Source organism: Protopterus annectens, chromosome 12.part0 (assembly GCF_019279795.1).
Source record: "Protopterus annectens isolate FY-2018-M chromosome 12.part0, PAN1.0, whole genome shotgun sequence".
Lineage (NCBI taxonomy): Eukaryota > Metazoa > Chordata > Ceratodontiformes > Protopteridae > Protopterus > Protopterus annectens.
The window spans coordinates 904608270-904624179 of record NC_056746.1 but is presented as its reverse complement, the minus strand read 5'-3'; positions in this window follow the sequence as shown (position 1 = coordinate 904624179).

The window sequence follows — 15910 nt, the reverse complement described above, 5'->3', positions numbered from 1 at the left end:
AGTAATTTATGACTGAAATCTGAATAACTACACTGTAGTAAACAGGAAAGCATTTGCATAAATATACATGCACACAGCTATTAATACTTTAAGGTTACATTTGACGCACTGCAAATGTACATTTAGGGAATTACTTAATGTGATAACAGTAGGTTAAATAAAGCTGGAGTAAAATTAAATGCAGGTATGTACATATATATATATATATATATATATATATATATATATATATATATATATATATATATCAAGCAATGATGATTTATGAACTAAGTGAGTGTGTAGGTAAAGTGAAGAACATGCTTAGCAGTTTGGCAAAACTGGGAGGTTGGCATAATGGTTAAAATGTTTACCTTGCAGATACATGGTATACGTTTTGATACTCACTTGGGGTAATTGGCAAGGTTTAAAATGGCCCACTAGGTCAGTTAGCCTAGAACTAATCTATGGTCCTATGAACCTATGAAACTAGCCTGCAGCATTTGTCAAGTTTAAAATGCTAAGGATCTCCCGAATGCACATATCATGCAGCATTACATATATCCTTCTCAAACTATGATTTCTCTACATGTCATGTACCCTCAATAAATAAATAAATATTTTTTATTTACCACTGTAAATGTTACCACATATTATGTATTTCCACATGATAAAGTAACCTATGGAGCATCTTGCATTTTCCACACGCTCCCAAGCGACTCATTAGAACTAAGGAACGTATTGCACCTTGGCTAACTAATGATTCTAAAACTAAAATTAAACTCAGAGACCAGGCCTGGAACAAATGGAGAACCACTAAAACCCCTCTAGATCGCATCAAGTTTCTTCAGCTTAGAAACTCAACCAAAGCTGCCGTTATGTCTGACAAAAAACAATATTTCTGTCACCTACAAGACAAATATCAAAATAATCCCAAAAAATTCTGGGCAAGTTTCAATCACCTCCTCCATCCAGGCAAATCCACTACCCCCACACCAGAATCACTCATGGACAAAAATCCCAGTGAAATAGCTAACACCTTTAATTCCTTTTTTACTGAGACCATCCAGTCCCTTGCTAGTCAGCTCACTTCACCCCCTGTGGCTCCCACCCCAACTACCTACCCCACTCAAACTGCCTTTAATTTAAAACCCACCTCCACCTACTACATTGCCCTCCTAAAAAAACTTAAACCAACCACCCTAGCGGCTGACTTACTTCCAGCCAAATACTTACAAATAGCTTCTGATGCCATAGCCTACCCTGTATCAATCTTAATCAACCAGTCAATTGCTGAAGCCTCTATTCCCTCAATCTGGAAAATCTCGTATATCATTCCTCTCCACAAAGGAGGGTTATCCACTGCCACAACAAACTATAGACCCATAGCCATTCTCTCCCCTATCTAAAATTTTGGAACGCTGCATTCACAAGCAACTCATCACCCACCTCACACAAAATAACCTCCTGTCCAACACCCAACACGGTTTCCGCCCCATCATAGCACAACCACGGCTCTCCTCTCCTTTGTTGATTCAATTAACCTCAACCGAATAACAAACTAATTTCCTCTGCTCTTTCTAGACCTATCGAAAGCCTTGATATGGTCAACCACAACCAGCTGCTCCATACATTGGAAACTTTTAATCTTAGCAAAACTACCATAAATTGGTTTAATGCATACCTCACAGGCAGAAAACAGGCGGTACAGTGGCAAAACAAGATTTCAGACCTACTCCCCACGAACATCGGTGTCCCCAAGGATCTATTCTCGGTCCCCTTCTTTTCTCCGTCTTTATTAATGGTCTACACTCTATCCTCCCCAAAGCCACCTGCATACAATATGCAGATGACTCCACTCTTATCTGCTCGGACGACTCTCTCACCAAACTCCAAGTCACAACCCAAAACTGCTTTTCTATTGTCGAAAAATGGTTCTCAGATCTAAAACTCCTACTTAATCCAACTAAAACCAAATTGCTCCTATTCTACCCTCCCCAGCGACTTCTTATGGCACGGAACCTCCCCATACCCCCACCTCAACCTTCATTGTGTCCTCTAATAACGGTACCAAAATTTATCCTGTCACCCACACTAAACTACTTGGAGTGACAATTGACCACAAACTGAGATTCGACATCCATGTAAACCAGGCCATTAAATCACTTAACAAGAAACTTGGGTCCATGTATAAAATAAAGAAATTTTTAACCCCCCACACCAAACTAACCATTGCCCGTACCCACCTCCTACCCACACTCCTCTATGCCTCCCCAATATTCTCCTTCCTTCACAAGAAAGAGCTTAATAAACTATCCACTACCTATAACCACATAGCTAGATTCATTACCGGACTACCCTACCGCACCCATCACTGCCTAAATCTAAAAACACTGGGATGGCTAGAATTGCCCAACATCCTCAAATTTAACCAACTTACAGAGGCATTCAAAATCATAAAACACCCTGAAAAAACTCCCTCACTGAACAATATACTTACCCCCTACTCTAATCTAACATCCCTAAGGTCATCCAAAAGTATTCAAGTATTAACTATTAAATCTACTAACTCGGGTGGTGATGCACTGTACGCCAATTCCATTGGCAAAACTGGAATGCTCCTCCCAACAACCTTAGACTTATACCCACTCTCCACCAATTCAAAATACAACTTCGAACTCTATTAAAATCTCAATGGCTATGTCCATGCTCTAATCCAGACTAATAGCTCAGGCTCCCAACTCAACCCGGCCTACATAGGCCTCCATCCAGCCCTTAACTTAAGGGTCCACTATTAAGCCCTAATTACTCATCTTTACTAACTTATATCACTAATTGAATTTTTCTTTTTACCTACTGTTATATTTTTGTATTTTTAATGTTGCCTGTCTCAATTTCCTAGCTTATGTCACTATATTTTTATATTTTATATTTTTTATGTACCTCTGTGCTTTGGAGCTTTTCTCCCCGGGTCTCCACTGAAAATGGATATGTATCCAGTTGGACTAACCCGGTCAACAAATGTAAAATAATAAATAAATAAATAAATATAAATGTAATATGCACATATTGTTCTGCTATATTTCCAAGTATTAAATTAATTAGTCTCTCTAATTTGTCAGTCATCTATATATTTTCCTTTGTATATTTTCTAATTTGTATGCATTTATTGCTCTATTAATATTTCTGGAGTTTTCTCCCTGGCCTTTACTGAAAAATGGCACTTTGTCTAATTGAACTTTACAGGTTAACAAAAGCAAAATAAATATGTATATACTAGACGCATTAGCTTTGTAACCACCATCCAATAAAATGCCATGCTACAAAATTGATGTTGTTATTCCAAATGCTTGGGTCTTTGTAGCTTTTATATTTGGCTCATAGAGGCTTCTGACATTATGGGATTTTACAAGCTCCTATATCAGCAGTCCGCGACCTGTAAATCACATTTGTCAGACATTAGAATAGCAACGTTCAGCTTTACAGTGCTAGTGATTCTGAATGACAAACAGCACTGTTTTCAAATGCAATATCTTACTGCATTATTTTAAGGACTCTTCTATTTCCTACTGTGATTTCTGGGTCTAGATTCACAAGACATGTCCAATGCATTGCTCTCCATTTTATGCTGTTCCATCTACTAAAATATCAATGTTCTGTGACTATTTAATAACTGACTAAATCGATCAGATGTCACATCTGCACCTTTCTGCTCAGTAAAATATAATGAATAATAAATTACATACCTTAGTTTCCTAAGCATTGATTACCTATCAGAATATATTCCTTTATTTGCCTCTGTCATTCTCTGTGACATAGAAGTAGAAATGTTCCTTTGCTGAAACATGGCAAATATTGAACTGTAGATATGGTTTACGTGCCTGCTCTGTTAAACTACTAGATATTAATGACAATTGCTAAGAGTACTAGAAATAATACTATTGTATGTAAATCATCATGCACTGAAGTATAAAACTGTTGAACCACAGACTGAATCAATGGCTTAAGATTGCTTAGGTTATCTCAAAGGGCCACTGGCTAATAAGACTCCATAATGGCTTCCTGCCCTTTTATGTCCCTCTTCATGACATCCCTCATCATATAATTGGTGGGTTAGTGTGTTTTTATCCCTCATCATATAATTGGTGGTGCAGGGTGTTTTTATCTCTCATCATATAATTGGTGGTGCAGGGTGTTTTTATCTCTCATCATATAATTGGCGTTGCAGGGTGTTTTTATCCCTCATCATATAATTGGTGGTGCAGGATGTTTTTATCCCTCATCATATAATTGGTGGTACAGGGTATTTTTGTCCTTCATCGTATAATTAGTGCTGCTGGGTGTGTTTATCCCTCATCATATAATTGGTGGTGCAGGGTGTTTTTATCCCTCATCATATAATTGGTGGTACAGGGTATTTTTGTCCCTCATCATGTAATTGGTGGTGCAGGGTATTTTTATAATAGACAGTGGTATTTTACAGAGCTATCTGACATATAATTAATGTGTAAATTATAACAACATAGGTTTGGAAGCACTGGTCTGAATTCAGGGTACATGAGCTGAACTGTTCCTCACTCTTACATTCCAATAAAATGTATTCCAGTTACACAAATTTAGAAATGTACACATTGCAGTTGTCAGAAGCACATAGCACACAGCCTTGATTCCAATATTTTAGAGTTTCAGTAAAAATACACAAAATAAAATGTGAATTAGTGAGCAGACTGCTACATTTTTGAAATATTTTCAGTTTTAATTTATAGAAAATCATTTTATATGCTATCAGGGAAATATAACAGCCAAAAACATACCGAACAGTTACAAGTAAATGATAATACTTAACACAATATGGTATAATCTCCCCTAAGGTTCCTGGACTTTGTTAATACAAATGTTCTAGAACAGACAGTTTGCACCCCCACAAGACTCTTGAATGTACTAGACTTAGTACTCATCAACACTACGCCCCTGTGTTTTGCCCTCCCTGGTATGTCTGATCATAAATCAGTCTAGTTCGAAGTACCGATCATACATGATCCCTCCTCAACAGCAAAAAAGATGACAGATTTCTCCAAAGCAAAATATAGCCTCCAAAGCGATGGCATAAATAGTTTCAAACTCCCTGATACCACTGTCAACAATGACTCCTAAACAGAGGTGTACACAAATGCACTGTATAAACATCTATACAAATCTATAGACTCAGCTGTACCTGAACGGATCAAAACAAGGTCTTCACAAAAAGACAAGCCACCCTGGTGGACATCAAGCATAAATAGGTTATACAACAAGAGGAAAAACTAATGGCCAAGTACCAGAGGGAACTGACTCAACAGAGGAAGGACACCCTCTGCATCTTGAACAAGCAAGTTAGATGTCTTGTAAAGTTCTCTAAAGCCAATTACAAAGCTAAACTACCATTCCTAGCTAAGGATAGTCACAAGGCATTCTTTAGCTATGTCAAAACTCTAAAAGGGAAGGCCCAGCTTTATGCCAAACTAGTAGTGGATGGTACCACTCATACTGACCCTAATGACATCACCAACCTGCTATCAGACAGATTTGGCACAAACTTCAACCTTCTGTCCCCACCAGACATACCCCAAAGCATACCAGTCACCAGTCCTCTATCTAGTATCTCCAAAGAGCAGGTCATAACCGCACTCTCCATGGCCAAAAACACAACCTCTATGGGAACAGATAACACCCCTGGCTGCCTAATAAACTGTCTAAAACAGGACCTAGTGAAATCACTTGGCACTCTATTTGATCACAGTCTAAGTACTGGCTTTGTCCTAGTAGAGTGGAAATCAACAACAGTAATTCCCTTGCACAAAGAGGTCCATCAACTAACTTTGGGAACTATAGACCCAAAAGCCTAACCAGCCTTATCTGGAAGGCCATGGAGAAAATCATTATGGACCTTATCAGCAAAAACATAGGTGATCTTCAAATTCTTGACCCAACCCAATTTGGCTTTGTTAAGGGTCAATCATGCTTATTAAACCTGGTGGACTTCTTCAAGAATGTCACCAAAGCCTATATGAAGGCAAAACAGTACATACAGTTTACCTTGACTTAGACACGCCTTTGGACACACTCCCCCACTCAGGCATCATTGAGAAACTCACCCAGCTGGGAATTAACCTATATGTCACTAGATGGGTAGCCAACTGGCTCACCAACAGAATGTATACTGTTAAAGTTGGGGATTCCACGTCTACCAGCAGACCAGTTACCAGTGGTGTACCACAAGGATCTGTGCTGGGCCTCCTAATGTTTGGAATCTATTTCTCAGAAGTCCAGGTGAAAATAAATGGCCTGAGGCTTACCAAGTTTGGTGATGAATGCAAACTGGGTGCAATCATTGAGTCCCCCAATGATGTTAACATACAACAAAAAGGGCTTACACAGACAAATGACTGGTGCCAAATCCACAGACTTAAATTAAATGCAAAAAAAAATGCGTTATCATCCATTTTGGCAAAGGAGAAGTCCCTGCAAATTACAATATTACTAATACCCCCCCCCCCCCCCAGCTCAAAATCTGTGGTGAGAGATTTGGGAACACAGGTTGAAAGCAACCTTATCTTTGATCACAATGCATCCACAATGGTAAGGAAGACCTTCTATGTTGCATGTCTCATAAGTAAGGGCATCGTATCCAGAGTTAAGGATATTATAAGTCCCCTGTACTCATCCCATATCAGACCACTAATAGAGTACAATGCTCCCTTCTGTATGTACCTCACCAGACACCTGCAGCATCTGGAGAAACCTCAGAGGTGTCTCACCAAGAAAATTCAGGGCATTCAACACATGACCTAGATGGACAGACTGAAGGCACTGTCACTGTACTCTGTATCTTACAGGCTGCTGAGAGACGACTTATGTCTGGCCTGCAGAGCAGTCTTGGGCTCTGCCCCAATAAAAATGCTGCACATCCACAAGTCAAATGTGACAAGATTCATTCACTCTACGGATCTTAACCTAGCCTGTGACATTAACAAGACATGCTGGAGAGACATATATGTCTCTCCAGATTGCCACTCCCCTGGGACAAACTCCCAATTCACGTAAAGCAGAGCTCCTCAATGATCCTATTTAAGTGTAACTTAGAGAACTGGATGGCAGTCTGTAAATTTACCCCGGGGGTGTCACCCATGTCCCTCTTGGATAAGGGCAGTTGGTGCTGATCATAGACTCACACTACAAATATAGACCATACAGCCTGGTCAATAAGGGAACAAAGGTATAACATGACTAGGCTTATAAAGGATCTAGGCCCAAGAGCCTAGTATCCTCGTTGAAACTATGAACCTATAGCAACACTTCTAGAGTGCATTGTGAGGCACAAGGCTCCTGTACCCAGGAAATGGTGCTGGCTCATGAAAGTTTGTCTTCAGTATTATTGATTTTTGCCTTATGTCAGTATGGCTGAACTTGATGTTTTTTATTATAATTCAATTTTGGTTTTCTTTGCTTTTCTCTCCCCCACCTGTGTTACCTCTAAAAAGAACTTTGTCCACTGGGGCCAACCTGGTCCAAATGTAAGTAATTAACTGTGGTAATAAATAATTGTCAGTAATCAAGGACTGCCTACTCTGGTCAGGAAGTCACTTTTCTAGTTTATAACATACTATTAAGCTGTTATATCATTATGTGGTGCAATGTTGTGCATCATGTAACTTAAGATATCACTGTATTAAATACCAGCTGACTACTCTGTGTGTTACCATGAAAATGAATATGCATAGATTTTTATTTATATAATAAATAACTATAAACTTATATGGGTAAGTGGGCTGGTCTGCGGACCATTTTTGGCCACAGTCCAGACCACAAGGGTACTTATACCATGCATACAGGCAGACACACAGGGGGAGAACAGAATAGAGGCAGCTGTGAGACAGAGATCTTATCTCTGAGCTGTTCTGCTGTCCTGTGCTAATCTTATTGGTTCTGCTGCGCACCAGTCAATGTAACAAGTCATATGTAAATGATCATATCTTTATTATTCTTTGTGCTTCTGCTACCATGGCACCACTACTATTTTATGTAGCCTTGTTTTTTATTAGTTTCCTCAAAGCTCATCTTTGTAGTTACTTGTACCAACATTTTTAATTCATTTTCTTGTATAGTGAGGACATGCTAATGTCATCTTCTGTTTAGATATATTTTTACTTCCCTACAGCTTCCAACTCATTCTGATAGTTTACTTCTTTCTAGATTTTTTTTTCATTTTGTTGATGCATTTTTTTACCTAAGGATTCCATTAAAATGATTCAAAAGCATTAAACTACAGTTATAAAGGGAAGTAAAATTCATATAGGTTCATAGGATGATATTAGGCTATTGGGCTGGAGGCCCTTATGACTGCACTCTTTTCTCCAGAATATTTGGAAGAGTTACATAGCCTGGCTTTGAAAGTACTGTACAAGGATCAGTATATGATCATTTCTGGTTTTCAGCTCAACTCTTTGTTTGTACCAGACTATGAGCATCAGGCCTTATATTATTGAATAGATGCTAAGAGTCAGAAGAATAGGTAGGTTGGGGTGAAGGAGGGTCTGATCAGCATGTGTCAATCTGTCAGTAGTGCAGTACAGATACTTATTTGCATACTAATATTTCTGAATGCCATCATATAAATGAAATAACTGTCTTTGCTCTCAGGAATGATGTGTTTGCTTCATGTGTAGTATAGCTTGTAGCAAGTGGCTTGCTACAGTTTTTAAAAACAGAGGATTTTGGAATGATGCCCTCTTTTGTTAGTGAAAGCATATACGTACAGACTGAATACTGGAAACTGTCAACTGTTCCTTATTTTGCTTCATATTTTAGATATGTCCCCCAGAAAATGTTTGCTTTTCTGGTAAACTACTGAGGATTACAGTTAATCAATAATGCCAGATGTTAGAGTAATATATTACTGTTTATACATAAAATGCGTGTTTATGCAAACTATGTTGTTCTAATTAGAGTGATACTTTACAATTGTCATTGATTGTGTGCTTCTATCCCCCTTTTTGTTTTTGTCCATGATTCTTGGGCAAAGAAGCTGAGAGGTATGCTAGAAACAATTCTACATTCATGAACAAATATTGTTTTTCACATACACACACTCTCACACACACACACTCATTCAGAGCACTATGTGTTACAAGTGTAGTACTGTTAGGGTAGACAGAGTGCAGGTATGCCAAGGTAAAACAAAGCAAAGGTATAAACAGAAACAACAAAATGTATAACTACTCCTGTAAATGATTCAACTAGTTATTAGATGTAAACCATCAGTAAGACGTAACTATCAGGAACACTCCTTTACAAAGGTGCAGAGCCTGCTCATCTAGAAAGGAAAAAAAAGTGCCACCTGTCTGGAATGGAAGATGCGGTATCACAGGGTCACTCTGAGTCTGTGGGTTACTGCTCAGAAAGATGCAAGAGCCAAATAAATGTAGCCATTTCTGGATAACTGCAGCCCTTCTGATCAGAAAACAGTGCACAACATGGACATGCTATCAGCAATTTGGCAAGAATAATGCAGTCTAGTAATAGTGCCAAGAGCCAAACAACAATGCTGAAGCATGGAAACAGTGAAAACTAGTTAACTACAGTACTACAACATGGAAATAATGACAACAGATTAGCTGCAATGCTGCAGTCGGAAAGGACTGATAACAGCCAAGCAAGAATGTAGATGTGTAGAAATAGTGACAGCAGGTCAGCAACAATGCAGCAGTCTGGAACTAATTATAAGAACTTTACAGTAATGCTGCAGCATGAAATACTAACAACAGGTGGACATCAACAGATGCAGTCTGGAAGTAAGAACAATAGTAAAAATAATGTTGCATATAAATAGCAATAGCAGGTCAGCAACTGTTCTGTAGCGTGAATGATAGTGAACATGGGTCAGCAACACTAACACAGTCTGAAAGCCAGACAGCTGCTATGCAGCAATGCTGTTGCATGGAAATAATGAAAGTACCTCAACAGCAATGCTGCAGAAAGGAATTACAGATAACGGCCAAACAACAGTGCTGCAGTCTAGAAGTAGAGACAGTAGTTCAGAAACAGTGTAACAGCATGCAGATAGAGAAAGCATCTCAACAGCAGTGCTTCATCTTGGACATAGGCACAAGAGTTGTGAAGCAATGCTGCTGCATGGAAATTGTGACATCATGATAACAGCTTAGTAACAGTGCTGCAGTATGGAAGCAATTCCACCAGTCTAGTAATGATACTAATACACAGCTATAGTAACATCTCTGCAATAAATTAAACAGCACGGGAGTATTCAAAGAAGTAGTGACAGTGATTCTATAAAGTAACAGCTCAGCAATGTATACTACCAACATATAAGCAGAGACAACAGACCAGTAGCACATAAATTAATAATATCATCTCAGAAGCATTTATGCTACAACATATTGTCAATGTGCCATTAACAGGACTACATCAAGAAAACAAAAGATGGAGATTGTGACAGCATTCTAGCATCAGTGCTGCAATGTAGTATCTATGGAAGTAATGAAAGTAACACAGCGTCATTGCTGCAACATGATATCAGTGACATTGTCTCAGAAACCATGCTTCAACACTGAAAGAGTGACAATCCACTGATAATGTAGAAGTATGGAATTATGACAGGAACTTAGCTGTATTGGCAAGGCATATAAATAACTCTAACCAAGCAACAATGGAATGGTACAGAAATTGTGACATCTGCCTACCAGTAATGCTGTAGCATAGAGGTAGCATGGAAATAATAAGTACTCAGAAAGCAGCTATTTTACAGAAGTACTTATAATAACTCCATAATAGTGTTACTGCCTGAAAACAACGACATCAACCCAATATAAATGCTGCAGCATGGAAACAGTGTCACCAGCCAAGGGTTAGTACTAACTTACAGGAGTGACAGAAGCCCAGAACAAATCTGCAGTGTCAAAGCATTACCATTAGCTCAGTAGTGATGCTGCTCCACAGAAATAGTGACAGCAGCCCAGAAATAAGTGTTGCAGTATGGAGTAGTGACTGTGGTCCAATGGAAATGCTGCTGCACACAAATAATGAAAGCATGCCACTCTGTAGTAGCTAGGTGGTCATCCCAGAAACAATTCTTCTACACATTAATAACAATAACCCAACAATAAATGCTGCAGTATGGAAACAGTCTCATCTGAACCAGTAGCAAAGATAGTGCACAGAAATAGTGGCAAAGGGCATTATTGGGTGCTGAAAGTAGTAACTACAGTTTATTAACAATACTGCTGCATAAAATAGTGACAAAGGCCAAACATTAAGCTTTGTAGAATGGAAAAGGTGCCAATACCCCACTGACAATGATCCTGCTGTGAAGTACTACTGAAAGCATCTCAGCAATAAATGCTGCAGTACAAAAGTCATGTTATCAATGCAATAACAAAAGCTCAGCAATAAATTCTGCAGCATGGAATCAGTTTCATCATTTTATTTACAATGGCACTGCTTACAAATAGCCAGAACAAATATCAATAAGTTCTACAGTATGGAAGCTTTGCCATCAGCCCAGTAACAACTGCTCAACAATAAATGTTACAGTGTGGAATTACTGACAGAAGTTGAATTATAGTGCTGCCATACAGAAAGAACAACAACCCAGCAATAAATGCTGAGACAGTGAAAGTGGAGACAACAGCCTAGTAACAATTGTGCTGTACAGAAAGAATGACAGAAGCCTGTTGAGGAGTACTGCATTATAGTTCTGCCATTAGGCCATTAACAATGTTGCAGCACAGAAATAGTGACAATGGATGAGCAACAAATAATGCAGTATGGAACAATGCCATCAATCCAGTAACAGTGCTGCTGCATAAAAATAGTGGCAACAATCCAGCAATAAATGTTGCAGTATGGAAGCAGAGCCAGCAATTCAGTAGCAATTGTACTGAGTACAAGTAGTGCAACAGCCCAATGACAAGTGCTGTAGTAGGGATGCAACACACTCAGATCAGTTATTATTCTGCTGCACAGGAGAAAGTCATAGCAACCCATTACCAAATGCTGCAGTATGTAAGAAGACCCATGGCAGCAAAGTCTAGAAGAATAATACTATATGGAAATTGTAAGAAAAGCTCAATGATATATAATGCAAAATCAAAGTAATGACAGCAGCTAAGTGGCACTGCTGATGTACAGAAGCAGTAAAAACCTAACAGTGGTGCTACTCAGAAATAGTAACAATATCCAAGCAGTAAGCTCTGAAATGTGTTGCTGCATAGAGATAGTGGTAATAACTCTGTAATAAATGCAGTGATAACAGCCAAACAACATTGTGAGAGCACAGGAGTAGTGATAGTAGCCCTGCGATAATATAGTAGTAAGAAAACCGTAAGTGCAGCACAGAGTCGATACTATAGTTGAAAAATAGAGACAGCAGTCTCCTCATAATGCTGCAGCACAAAATAGTGATAACAACCCAACCTCACCACTATAGGACAAAAATAGTGGCAAAAGCTCATTGGCAATTCTGCAACATAGGAACCATGACATCAGTCCAGCAGAAATGTTACAACATAGAAACAGTAACATCATCCCGCAATAATAATGTTGCATGGAAATAGTGGGGGAGACTGATGTTTCACTGATTCATGTGTTATGGAACACGGACTGTTAACTATGTTTGGTTAAATATGCCTTTCTATAATTTAACTGGCTGATTTCAGTTGAGATCAAATGTTTGCTTTGTGGAAATACTTTCAGAGGCGTTGCTAACCTTGCTAGTAAAGGAGGAATGCAAATGGTTGATCCTGGCTGATCCCGGCTGAGACTGAATGTTTGCTTCCAGGGTGGAATTCCTTTTTATAAGCAATAATGGATAATTGTCTCTGACCAGAAATGAAACTCCAGTGCTAAAATATGTTTCATAAAATATCTTTGCAAAAGGAAATAAACACGTTCAATAACTGTTAGTGTGAAAAGCCGCGGTGGTCCAGCGGTAGTGTTGTTACCTCACAGCAAGAGGTTCTCCTGTTCAATTCTTGGCTGGAGTGCATTCTGTGTGGAGTCTGCATGTCCTCCCTGTGGTCGAGTGGCCTCCGAAAGACATGTGTGAATGGGCATGCCTTCGCTGAAGGTTGGGCATCGGGCTGGCAACTCAGCACCATAAAAATTGACTGCCAATCATTAGCAGACCAGAGTTCCGCTGTGACGATCCCTAACTGGGAAAAGCCGAAAAGACAAACAATAACTGTTAGTGCTGTCATTTCTCTAAAAATTACAATGGACTGGAGAATTGATCAGACTGACTAAACATCTGTAACAAACCTGAAACACAATATGAATAAAACTACTAATAAAACACTTGATTAATTAAAAAGTAAATGTATTAACATTTAAAAGACCTGAATCTTTTTAAATAACTTTCAGAAATAATAGCTGTATTTAAACCATACTTATTAGTAGCATTAAATATAACTTGCCATTACTATTCTAGGAATTCTAAATAATCCTCCCTGCTTCCACCCCTCACATTCTGCCTTGCATGGTCTAAAACACCAAAGATAAATTTTGAAGACCTGTGGTAGTCTTTTTTTATTACTTTCTTGTGTTTTTATCTGTGCATTAACTCTTGCACAATCTACAACTCACACAGTAAACTATAAACTCTGATGTACATGTGAATATAACTGGTGGATTTTATGTTTCAAGCATGTTTGCACAATAAATACATGGGGCATCAATAATGTACTTACAAACAAACATTAATCTTGTAGCATCTCTAGCTAAAATCTTATGTCCTTATTTTAGTCTCTCCTTTATATTATGTCCTCTCTTATTATTAAAACTAGAACGTGACCCTACTGTGTTAGTAATTTCCTCATTTGAACTAAATATCCCCCAGTTGTTCTTAGAAATCCTTTTTAATTCCTGACTGTCCAGACTACATATCAAACCTATTGTCAAATTCTATCTTGGAGAAACTATAACTCTTCTTGTAACTTACTCTTCTTCAGAATATTCCATAACATTACATTTTGCCAGATACCCTCATACAAAAACCTGTATGTAAGGTTTTTTCTAACTCCTTAATTTTTTGGTATCACTAGTAAGATTTCATACTTTACTATGCATACTGTTTACTACTCTTTTCTTTTGTGAAATAAGTTTTATACTCTCATAGTGAGCAATTAATTGCTACCTGAAGTTTTATAACTATTAACCATCTCTAACCCCCCCAGACACAAACTTAATCAATGCAATATCCAAAAAAGTGTTTTTTTTCTGGATGTTAACTGCAAAGTCCAAAAAATCTGCCCCTTCATTGACGTTAAGCAAAAAGTGTCTAATTCTACTCTGGTCCCTGTCCATATCAAAATAGGTCATCAATGAAGCAAGCATAAAACATAACCTTTGAGAATTCAGGCCTCCTATACAAATAATCTTCCCCTATTGTGCTGTAACTAAACTGGCAAACTCCAGCACCATGGTAGCCCCATCGCCATCCCACTGGCCTGCTGGTAAATTACATCATCAAAAAGAAAGACATTACTTTTGAGCACATAGTTTACACTTTAACTAATAAATCTAAATTCACTTATGATGTAATCATCTGCTTTCAAAAGAAAATTACATAACCACTCATTATCTGTTTCCTGGGGAATAACTGTATATAAAGACCTGATATTCAGGGTCACCAATAAATCTTCATCTCCAACTATTATCTTGTCTAATTTTTCTTTGAGATGAAATGAATCCCTAATAAATGAAGGGGTATTAAAAACAACTACATTTGAAACCAAATCAATAAAATTTGACAATGCTTTCAAAGGTGAACCCTTTGTTGACTCAATGGGGTGTAAATGGGGATTTCTGTTGTACTTTTGTGTGTTTTCAAATGTTATTGGATCTGATACTGTAGACTAATCATGCAATTTGCTTGAAAGTCCCCCTTCAAAATTTTCTCATAAAGCCAACTATCACCCACCCTATATTTTTATGGATGTCTTTTTTATTGACTATCTGATATGAAGTTGTATCTTTTAACATATTTTAATTTTTTTAGGCACTCAACAGTACTCATAAATACTCTGGCCCCACCTTTATCAGCTCTCATAACTCTAATAGATCTGTCTCTGGACATATCAGTAACAGCTATATTTTCCTCTCTACTCATAACCCAACATTACTCCTTTGGCACAAACTTAAATGTACCAACCCACCCTCCCTGCTACAAACCCACTCCCAAAACAAATTCCCCTCAGAGGAATTCTCAGAAGCCCTAAAATCCTGCAAATGGGCTCTCCTAAAAACCCTCCCTTTGGATAATGCAGTAGAATACTTTAATTCCACATTCCTTGAAATTCTAAACCAATTAGCCCCACTCAAAACAATTAGGGTACTCAATAACCCTGCCCCTGGCTAGAGAAATCCACAAAGATCTTACTCAAAGCTAAGGACAAAGCCTGGAAACTTGGCAACAATGCAAAACACCTGAAACTAGGCAAACCTTTTCTGAACTTAGAAATAAAGCAAAAAAGCAGGTCAAGTTGGACAAACAAAACCACTATATTTCCTTACAAAGAAAACACAGTAACAACCCATAGAAATTCCGGGCTGCAGTGAACAACATCCTCCAGCCTGGAAAAGCCACTACACTACTTCCAAATATCGAAGGTACTGACCTTAACATACCCTCAAGCTTCAATAACTATTTTACCTCTTCCATACTGAAACTAGTGAATGATATCCCACAACTCAACCACAATCCCCAAAATGCCAGACTAACTCCACCCCCTTCTCACTCAACCCAGTACCAACATTAACCATTCAAAAACTCTTAGCAAAACTCAAACCTACCACTCTCGCTGCCGACAGCCTACTAGCCCAGTATCTCCAAATTACATCCCAGGCCATTGCCTACCCCAACTCCCTACTTATTAAT